The sequence below is a fragment of the Melospiza georgiana genome, chromosome 10, assembly GCF_028018845.1.
Source record: "Melospiza georgiana isolate bMelGeo1 chromosome 10, bMelGeo1.pri, whole genome shotgun sequence".
NCBI lineage: Eukaryota > Metazoa > Chordata > Aves > Passeriformes > Passerellidae > Melospiza > Melospiza georgiana.
In genome coordinates, this window is record NC_080439.1 from 10,003,401 (window position 1) to 10,013,398 (window position 9,998).

A 9,998-nucleotide genomic window follows, 5' to 3' on the forward strand; every position below is an offset into this window, starting at 1 on the left:
CCAAATGCTCTTAGATCCCCTTGAGTCAAGCCTGACTTGCCTATTCCTGGTACTGAGGACCCCACTCCATGTTTTTGCATTTGCTGTTGAAAGCTGCCTGCAGCACCTGCAATTAGAAAGTGCTCTGGTAGAGAAGTTAGTGCCTCACTAAAACCAGAACTGAGGAACTCTGACTTTCTTCCTTTGGTCTTTATTGGGTTATGTTCGCAAGCAGGGACACTGTCCCTTGGCGTTTGCCCTTCAGAATTATCCTACTGTGAAGAAAATCCCTGTTTTTTTTTCTTTTCTTTGCAAAGGTCTTTTATTCCATGTTTGTTCTTCAAGCACTGCCTACCCTGACTGTTTCAATGTCTGTCCAGTCCCCACTGCTCACAGAGCAGGTGCTGAAGCACCTCTTTCACCCACCTCATCTTTACCAGTTCTCTCACAGTGCCTACTTCTTCTTTTCACTCTTCGCTGCCTGAGCCAGCATCCCCCTGTTGTTCAAGGCAGCCTTTGTACACACTTCCTTTTTCTCTGAAACTCTAGCAACAGAAGAAGTATGGGCTCAGAAAAAAAATTAAATAGCAGTGGTGAGGTTTCCCTTTTTCTCAGCTCTTTCTTCAGCGTGGCTTTCTTTGGGAATTCTGTTCAGAATTTCTTGCCATTTGTAACAGCATCCAGGGGACCGAGCTGCAACGTAATACATCTGGGGCTAAGTTTGAAAGAGAAGCCAGATGCAGACAGGCATACTGGAGAGGAGGGGAAGGAAACGGGGAACGTTCAGACATAAGTGGACATCCAGCAAAGCCTTGCAAAGCCAACTGGCAGCCCTGTCCTCCAAGAGGCTGTCTGAAAGCAGAGGTTTGTCTGAATCAGAACCCTCCATCCAAACAGACGTGAACTTTGAGAAGGGTCAGGTCCAGATTGTCTCCAGCTGGGCTCCCAGCCCTGATAAGAGAGTTCCTCCCTGGGGCTCGAGAGCAGCTGAGTCCTCAGGCAGCCTCTGGACTGACCTCTCCTTTCCAGGGTCTCCAGGATTTTTTACCCAGTTACTAGGTCATGATCAACCCCCTTTGGGATTGTTTGTTTCACTGTCCAGGGACATTTTTCTTTCTTCAGGGAGCTCTGCAAAGCAGTTTTTCAGGAGGGGAGGAGATTCAGCGTGACTCAATGGTGTTTGAGAAACAGGGAAGAAAAAATGAGGAGATCCTAGAGATACTTCCTTTCTAAATAGCTCAGAGATTAGTAACGCTTTGCCATACCTGTAAATAGTTCACTCACAGACCTGAATGCCAAGGAGTGCTTGGAAAGCTGCACCTCGCTGCCCCTCATTTTTAAAGTGCATTTGGGATTTTTCAGCAACCACCTACCAAGCTGAGAGAAAATAGAAAGATCCCTGACCTTTCACTGCTCTGATTTCCTAATAATTTGGACACCTTTAATCCTTGCCTCAGTCTGAAGGGCACAGTTGTGTAATGCAGGCACAGTCCAGGAAGAGCCAGGCACAAGAGAAATGCTGGACCTCGATGTGCCAAAAAAAAAAAAAAAAAGAAAGCAGGAGGGGTGCAAAAGAAAAGCATTTCTGGGAGATCACGACAACATTAACCATATTTCTGTGGTGTTTGCAGAATCAGTCACTGTGTGGAAGGCTTTTGCTTGTCACCAAAATGTCCGTGCAGAGTGGTCAGACGAGTTGGGCAGTGAACACATGTACATTAATATTTGCTGTCACTGAGGTTGCAAAATAGAACAGACAGATCATTTCAGGACTTGGCCTCCTTATCTCCATCTACCACAGCCTATAAAGTTGCATAAGAAAAGAGGACTAAATAAGAAGAATTTGGAGGTGGAAACCTGGAGAGTAATGAAGAAGATTCAGCAGCACCAAATGGCAAAGCTCTCCTAGAATGGGATTTTATGGTAATGGCAAAGTAATTCTGAGCTTGTCAAACCCCGACTTCAGGTCCTACCCATCTTAGGCCAAAAGAGGTTAAAATTAAGAAGTCTTCTTTTGTGGTTTGTCAGATACTCTGTGATTATGGACACTCAAATTGCTTTCTACTGAAAGACTCAAGGATGTGCAGCTACTGGAAAACTTCCTTGTTTAATGCATATAATTCCAGTATGCAAAAAGCTTAATGACTGAGAAAAAGAGGAAGATGTTCCCATTGTGGTTTGGTGGTGACAAAAGGGTTAATCATCTCCCGACAGGACACACTAAATGCCATTGAGTCCTGCCTTCCCCTGGGCTCTGAGAGCAGCACGGAGGGGACAAACCCACACAGAAACAGGGTCCCATAAGCACCCAGCATGCAGCCAAAGAGACAAAGTGGCTCCAAAGTGCTTTTGATCTGTTGTAAACCCTGACTTTGTTTAAGAAGAGTGAAGATTTTTTTGTTTGGGAGCCATGAGCATCTGTTTAGTGACTTCTCGGGGCATGGGAGAAGCAGCTCACTGGTGTCTTGCCAGGTAAGCAGCAAACAACATTAGGTCATTGCAAACAGTCCTCCTTGGGCTCCATCTGTCCGATAAGGACCGTGTCACTGGCAGGATGTTTGTGCTGATGAACTCTCCTTCAGCTAAGAAAAGCCAAATGTGAAGCTCGTTAAGGAGAGAACCTGAGATGCCCTCCCTAGACCAGCAGCAGCTGATTTGCTGCTGTGGGTTAGTTAATCTCTCATTAGCCCAGGACAAAATGAGCTGTGTGAAGAAGAAATGTCTCTGTCATGACATGTCAAACCTGTGGGGCCAACTGAATCCCAAGTGCAGGAGCTGTTAGGGGCCACGGGGGTGGTTCTGGCTCTGGATTAGCCACAGCTGATTATGTGTGAGTGACTCGTGCAGTCGGGGCGTGACCAGCAGCCTTCTCGGGGCTCAGCCTGCAGGAGACAAGGTTGTGTTCCAGCCTCACCTTCCCTGGCTTTAGTTAGTGGCCATTCAAATATGGTGCTGTCAAGGAAGAAGCACAGCACCTAATAGTGGTGTAGATTGAGATGAGATTAAAAGAAAACCTGTGGTTCAGAGGAATGACGCCATGGAAAACATCAAGGAAAATGAGATGGAATGTGCAATCATTAGCAAATTGCTTTATTTATGGCTATTGGACACTGCTGTTGTGCCAAATCTTGAATTTATTTGGTGCCGTGGATTTCTTAATTAAAATCGTATTATTGGATTGTGATTTGGTGCAGTTTGCAATGATCATGCCCTTAGCTATTTTTACTTTTGCTCTGTGTATGTGTGTATGATCCTGCAAAAACAAGCCAGTCTTTGGGAGGGAGCACGTTTCCAGTCATGCTTTTGAAAAGGCATGGCTGATTTTCTCTGAGTTGAGTCACTTCTCTCCTCCATTTTGCTTTTTTGCTTTACCTCGCAGGCTGCACTGCAGTGGCTCCAAACCCTTTCCCTCCCAGTTATTAATGTTAAGCTGACAAGCTTTAAGTAAGGATTTTCAGGTGTCTTTGCAAAGCTTGTGTTGGCTGCTGGGTGCTCCCAGGAGGATGCAGATCCTGGAATCTTCCACCCTGGCAATGTGCCCAGCCAATCACAACTGCAACCTTACTGAGATCTCAGTACTGGGATTTTGCAGCTGTTCAGAGGTCTCCAGACACCACAGCAAATGATTTCTGCTCTCTGAGTCAGCCAGTTCCTGCTTTGGATGACACAAGCCTTCCAGGTTTTCCCACTGTTCCTTAGGAGAGCCACCTTCAGAACTGGTGTCCCTGAGATGGAGCAACAAGTGGAGGTTGGTGGCTGTGTCATTTGCCTTAATTTGCTATATGCCAAGGCAGATGGTCTTCAAGGAAGACATATGGAGATGGCAGGATGGGGGAGAGCTGGGATCTCCAGAGATAATGATTGGATCAACAATCATTTATGCACAAGGGCTGTACTGTAGAGAACTCACATCAGCTCTCTTCCCTCACGGTGATTAAATCCATTATGTGATGCTGTGTAGATCCAAACCCTATTCAAGTAGTTTTGTGCTTTACAGGCTGCTGGATCCCAGTCACAGCTGTGCAAAGCTGACAGCAGCTGCAGAAGGACAGAAGCAGCTCACCCCTGAGCCCTGCTCCCCCAAACCCTGCCCTCCTCTGATGCACACTTGTGTGCTGGAGCACCCCACAGCAACCCTAGAGCTCAGACTTTGGCTGTCCCATCATATCAAGTCATCAAGATTAAAAAGTCTTCTGTCGCTTCTGACCAGACACAGTCATAGTTAGAATGTGGGTCCTCTGCAAAACAAGGTAAACTCGGCTTTTCATTGGCATGCCCATCATCAGTCCCTACAGGAAGATTTTTAAGTTTAGAAGCTCACAAGAACATCATGTACCCTAGATTCTGTGCTGCTGTTTTGCATAACGCTTCCCAGCCTGTTTGAACCTAGCTCCAGGCTCTCTCAGGTCTCTTTCAGGTCTCTTTTGTCCCAGGGACAAATCTCTCTTGAGAACTGCAGTATCAGCCTCATGTGTTGCTCAGTTTTAAGCAAATAACCGGAGGCTGGTTACACTCAGGTTCATTAGTAGGTTTCACATCTTGTATGAAGCAAGATCAAAAAAGATTTCTTCTTTTTTTGTCCTCTTTTTTTTTTTTTTAATATTTTTTTCTTATTTCAAGTGATTTGGAGCACTTGGGGTGTAATCTGGCTGTCAAAGCAAGCTGAAACAGGCAACACTTGGGACATTCAGGGCAAGGGGAGTGCCACTAAACCATCTCAGCAGGTGTGACACTGTCCTGCACCCATCAGTTTGAAGATCTGTCTTTTTCTCCAGGACCTCATGAGATGAGAAGCTCCCTTGTGACAGCCTCTCCTGCATGGATTCATGACTCTGAGGGAGCAGCAGTCTGTGCAGAGACACTGGGTGTGCACTCACCTGCCTCCACATGTGACATGTCTCAGCCCCTGATGTCCAGGGTGGAGGATGCTGAAAAGCCCATCCTTCTTATTTTTGGTCTTGCCTTTGTCTTTCTCCGAGTAAAGGATGCATACCAGGAGCTGCTCCCCACGGTAATCAGAATCCTGGCTCCCCTCCCAACACACACACACACCTGGAGGGTTGGGTGCAGAGGTTTCAGGGGAAGATAAGCTGCTCCTCTGTCAATCAGAAACGCTGTGAGCAGCACTCACGCTGCTTTGCGGGGCTGTTGTGTATTCCAGGTCCCTTCCTGTGGCTCTTCCCGGGCTCTTTCTCAGGGGGAAGGCACCTGGAGCTGCTCTCGAGGCTGCCATCCACAGACCAGCCCAGGCACATGCACACCCTGCCTGCAGCCCGACCAGCGCCAGGCAAGTCATCTGCTGCCAAACAAGGTTTCTTCAGGATCAGAGCAACTAAAACTTCAGTAAGATATGCAGGAGTCCTTCCAGGTTGCAAAAATGAAAATCACTGCCCGGAATCACTGCGTTCAAAGTAGGGAAATATCCCTTTAAAGAAACCCATTGGCAATATTACTAAAGGCCCTTAGGCCAAGCTGATATTCAACATAACTCCACCGAGTCAAGAGAAATACACCAGGGATTAAGTTTGGCCCGATAGCAAAAACCACAGGCAAGTGAGACTGATTCCCAGAATCAAGTTGACCTGAAAAATATAGTTAGGTTTTGCCCTTAAAGGAATAATTTTCTTAATAACAACAGATAAAATGAAATGCTTGTCAAAATTATTACAAGCATATGGGGATGAAATGATCAACATTGCATGAATTATTTCCTTCAACAGCTGCATTTCTGGTTCATTCTTTCACCGCTCTTTAATTCCTGAGCTTTTGACCTTTGCACTGCTCTTCTAGATTTACTACCTGCCCTATTCATTCTTGGCTTGTTAGACACACAGACTGTGTGGTTTTGGTGTTAATCCTAGGTTTGCCACAGACTTTCTGTGGGAATTTCATGGCTTGGTGTTTTTTTCCTCAGTATCCTCCAACTCCATCTCTAATAGTACATCAATACATGAACTAACTGCCAGGCAATGTTAAGGGTAAAGTACCTCGTTTTATCTTTCTGGATTGGGCCCTTGGTCTTCAAGTTAGTGCCTTGCAACCATGACCAAGCAAGGATGGTAGTTAGCATAAGGAAAAACTTTCTCAGAAGCAGTGCCTGCATATGGGACTTGCTTTCTGACAGAGGAGAATGAATGACCACAGAATAAATCTCTTTCAAAACTCTGTCCAGAGCTCATTTGTTGTGTTTAACTTATTCTCAGCAAGTCCTAAACAAACACTTGCAAACAAAGAGTGAAAACCCAACCATAGTTGTTCAAAAAACCCAAGCCAAAACCAAACAGGAGCAATTTGCCAGCGTGCTAAAACGACCAACAAACATCTATGAAATAATCAGTTCATTCCAGTATTGAAAGGGCAATAAAAGAGGAAGGATTGAGGGGTTTGGGGGATGTTTGTATTAGTTTAGAAGTAGTTACCAAGAACTCCCAGGCTTTTTCACTTGCTTTCTCACCCTCTTGTACCTTCCAAGAAGCAATAGAAATTTTAAATAATATTTTTCTTATTCAGCTTTGTAGTTGTCAGTCCCAAAATTCATGGCTGCAAGGGAGGGCTGGAGACTCCCTCCTGTGCTCCAGCACTTTAGGATCCCTGACTATCACTCCCTCACCTCTGTGTTTAACTCATGTTTGGCAAAGCACAGCTTGATTTCAATCAGACCTCCTAGGAGGGCAGCCAGCCTGGATTTGATGGCATCAAGAAATGTGGATCCAATCCTGCCTTTGGAGTTCATTCCAAAGTGTAAGTGTCTTCACTGATACAATGCATGCTACTTTCTTATTTGAACTTTCTGGGCTGTGTTGCTTTTTTCAAGGGCCTTACCTGCCCAAGTTAAAGATTTTTCCTACTCCCATTTTGTCCTGATGGCGCTTTCACAGTGTAATGACAGCATCTCTCATTTTCTGGATGAATTTAGCACATTAAATTCTTCAAGTCTCTTAACTTCTCTTCTTAAAATGCAGAGACTGGCAAAAGACAAATTATTTTTCTGTTCAAGACCCTCAGTGGAACCAGAACTGGCTCATACATCAGCCTGCGTCTCCTGTCTTCACCCTTATCACTTGCAATGTCACACTCAGGCTGGGCTGCATGTCCACCTTGCCCTCAGCCTCCTTTCCCGACTCTGCTTTCCAAGGCAGGTGTTCTCCTTCCATACAGGCAGCTGCACCCCTGTCTCCTTGGCACAGGGCTCTGGCTGCCTGAGTGCCCCACATCTCCCCACAGCAGCAGCCTCCCCACCTGCCTGGTGCAGGTTTGGACAGCAGTCATTGTGTGTCACCTTTCGTGTGCTGAGTAAAGCATTGAAAATTGGTGATGTCCTGTCACTCCCTGAGGGTCTCCTCTGGGAATGCGACTTCTCAGGAACTGCTCATTTGGAAGAACTTTGATCTCACTGCTCTCTAAGCCATGCAGAGCTTGTGCTATTCATATCATGCTATTAATATTTGTAAGAGAATCTGCTAAGTCAACCACCTCACCAAAAATCTATCCCATCCAAAGTCACTTTTCCCAACAAAAGTTTTAACCTCTCCAAAGAACATTATAGGATTTGTCTGAAAGGCCTGGTTTTCATTTTAAAAAGCTTGAATAACAATCACAGCTTTTAACTCCACTCAGTTCAGCTCCCCAACAGCTTTTCCATCATGTTGTCCACAACTGGTTCCATCCTATTGTGTGGTGCAGTTTTGTTTTAAACCTTGCCATGCCCTCGTGATTTTGAAGATGCTGTACCATGCTGGGGGATGCACATGATGGGGTGCCCAGTGCCTTCAGGAAATTAAAGTCTCAGTACAGTCTCTGCTCTCCAGTCATCTGCCCTAAGTGGGCCAGGTATTGGTCTCAAACTGGTGCAAGTGCTCTAGTGTGATCCACCTACAGTTTACATGCAGAAGTGGGGGAGTCAGTGCTAGGAATATCATGGGAATTTTTCTTTTTCCTTTTTTCAACCACTTTTACCCCTCATTAAGTGCTTTCAGACCCAGCCTCAGGCTTTATATATTTTTGAAAGGACATTTTTAGCCACAGTGTCTTAAAAAAAAATTAAAAAAGGAAAAAAAGAAAGCCTGCAGAAGTTATTTTTAAAGAAGAAACCACGCACATGCACACTCTGTCACAGTTTCTTTGCTTCTTGATATCCCACAATGTCCTCTCCACTGTGATATCGGGGTACTGTTCTACTCCTCTCACCTGCAGCTCTGTAACAACATCAGGGTGGCAGCCCTTCTGCTTTCTAGGCTGGAAAGATTATTGCTCTATTACAAAGAACAATAATCTCACAATATCACCAGTCAGGAGCAGCCCACTCCAGAGTAACACACCTGAACGTCCAAGTTGTTGCACACTTTGGTAAAGCAACTTTTTGTGTTCAGCAGTGGGTGGAATAGAGGCTGGAGAAACATGTCTTAAGCAGGTATCTGTCACTGTTCAAAGCCAGGCTTTTTGCCTGGCTCTGATTTGGTTCTTGCTGCTCTTAATTTTCCTTTCCAGCTGTCCAGATAATGCAAGACTTTGAACTAGCAGCCTCTCCTGTTGAATCTGTAAGCATTTACTGAGCAGTATTTTGTTAAAGGACCCGACAGAGATGGAGACCAAAGAGGGTGGGATATGGAGGGTTTGTGGTTACAGCATAAGGCTCTGAATCAGGAAATTGCCAGAATGAACTTCAAGAGATGGGTCCAAGCCACAAGGTTCAGTTCTGCATCTGCTCCTGCACCAAGCTCCAACTGCCCTGGAGTTTAGTCTGTTTTGGTCTGTGCTTGTTGTGTGATCACCTCACCTTTCCTTCAATTTGCAAGAAGCAAATTATTATTAAAGGTACACTCAGTAAGTGAGGCAGATTGAGAAGAGGGTGCAGTGCAGGATGAACTCACCAAATAGCTTCCCAACAGTGAGGAATCTGGACCCCATGGACATCACCTGGCTTCCAGGTGTTGTGAGAACTCTCTCAGCTCATCCCAAGCTGTGCAGTGCACACACTGCCATAGCTTTTCCCTGAGCTGAAATGCAGTGACCATAAAGCCCATGGCATCCCTCTTCCCTGAGCTATCCTTCTGCATCAAGCCAGAACTGCCTCTGAGGAGCAATAACAAATTCCCTCCCTGCTGAACAGCCCCACAAAAGATGTGCAGTATCTGATTCCCAGATGGCAATGTTAAAAACAGAAGGCAACATGTCTGGGAAAGTACCCGAGGCATACCTGAACAATAGAAATAATAGAGATGTAAGAAGAAGATAGGTCCTTTCTTTTTTTCTGATATATGCATGCCTCTGATCACTTAAAAAAACAAACAAACACTTTTTTTTTTTCTTTGAACAGGAAACCGTCTGCCTGAATAGGAGCACAGAGGGCTAGAGCGAAGTAGCTGAAATAGGTGAATGGTTGGTAGCACAGTGTGCCAGTCTTGTCTGCTCCTGGTGTCTGTGCTGGGTGTCATGTAGGCACATAAATTCTTGGAATCCTTTAGGATTTATTTGGGTACCAGCAAACTGAGTGCATATCTACCCTTCCAGCATTATTCATTCCAGGATTGTTCATTCCTAAGGACCAGGATCCCCTACAGTCCACTCAGGAACATGAGACTTGGCATGGGTTTCTATGCATAGTTTTTATCTTAGGCTCTCCCGGGACAACTTCTAAAAGGTTAATGTGAGGAAGATGTGTCTGCCTTGTCTCACACATTCCAGGAGCTAAACACCCTGAAGAAACCAAAGGCAGTGAATGTTTTGTGAGATACTCACCAGCCATCAGTGAGATGGAGATACCACCCCACGAGCAGCAGGCAGCTTCCTGCAGACACATCGCTCCTGTCTCTCTGCTCCCGCCCCGCCTGCATTTGTTCCTCCTTTGCCTGATGGCACATCTCCCCCACACAATGGCATGCACAATCTAATCTCTACTGAAAGCTCTGCCGGGCAGGAACTCACACATTCAGATCCAAATAGGCTGCTCATGCCTTTCTAATTTCACTAGATCAGAATAACAACGGCAAGGAAATAAAGTAACAGCCAAAGAATCAAAT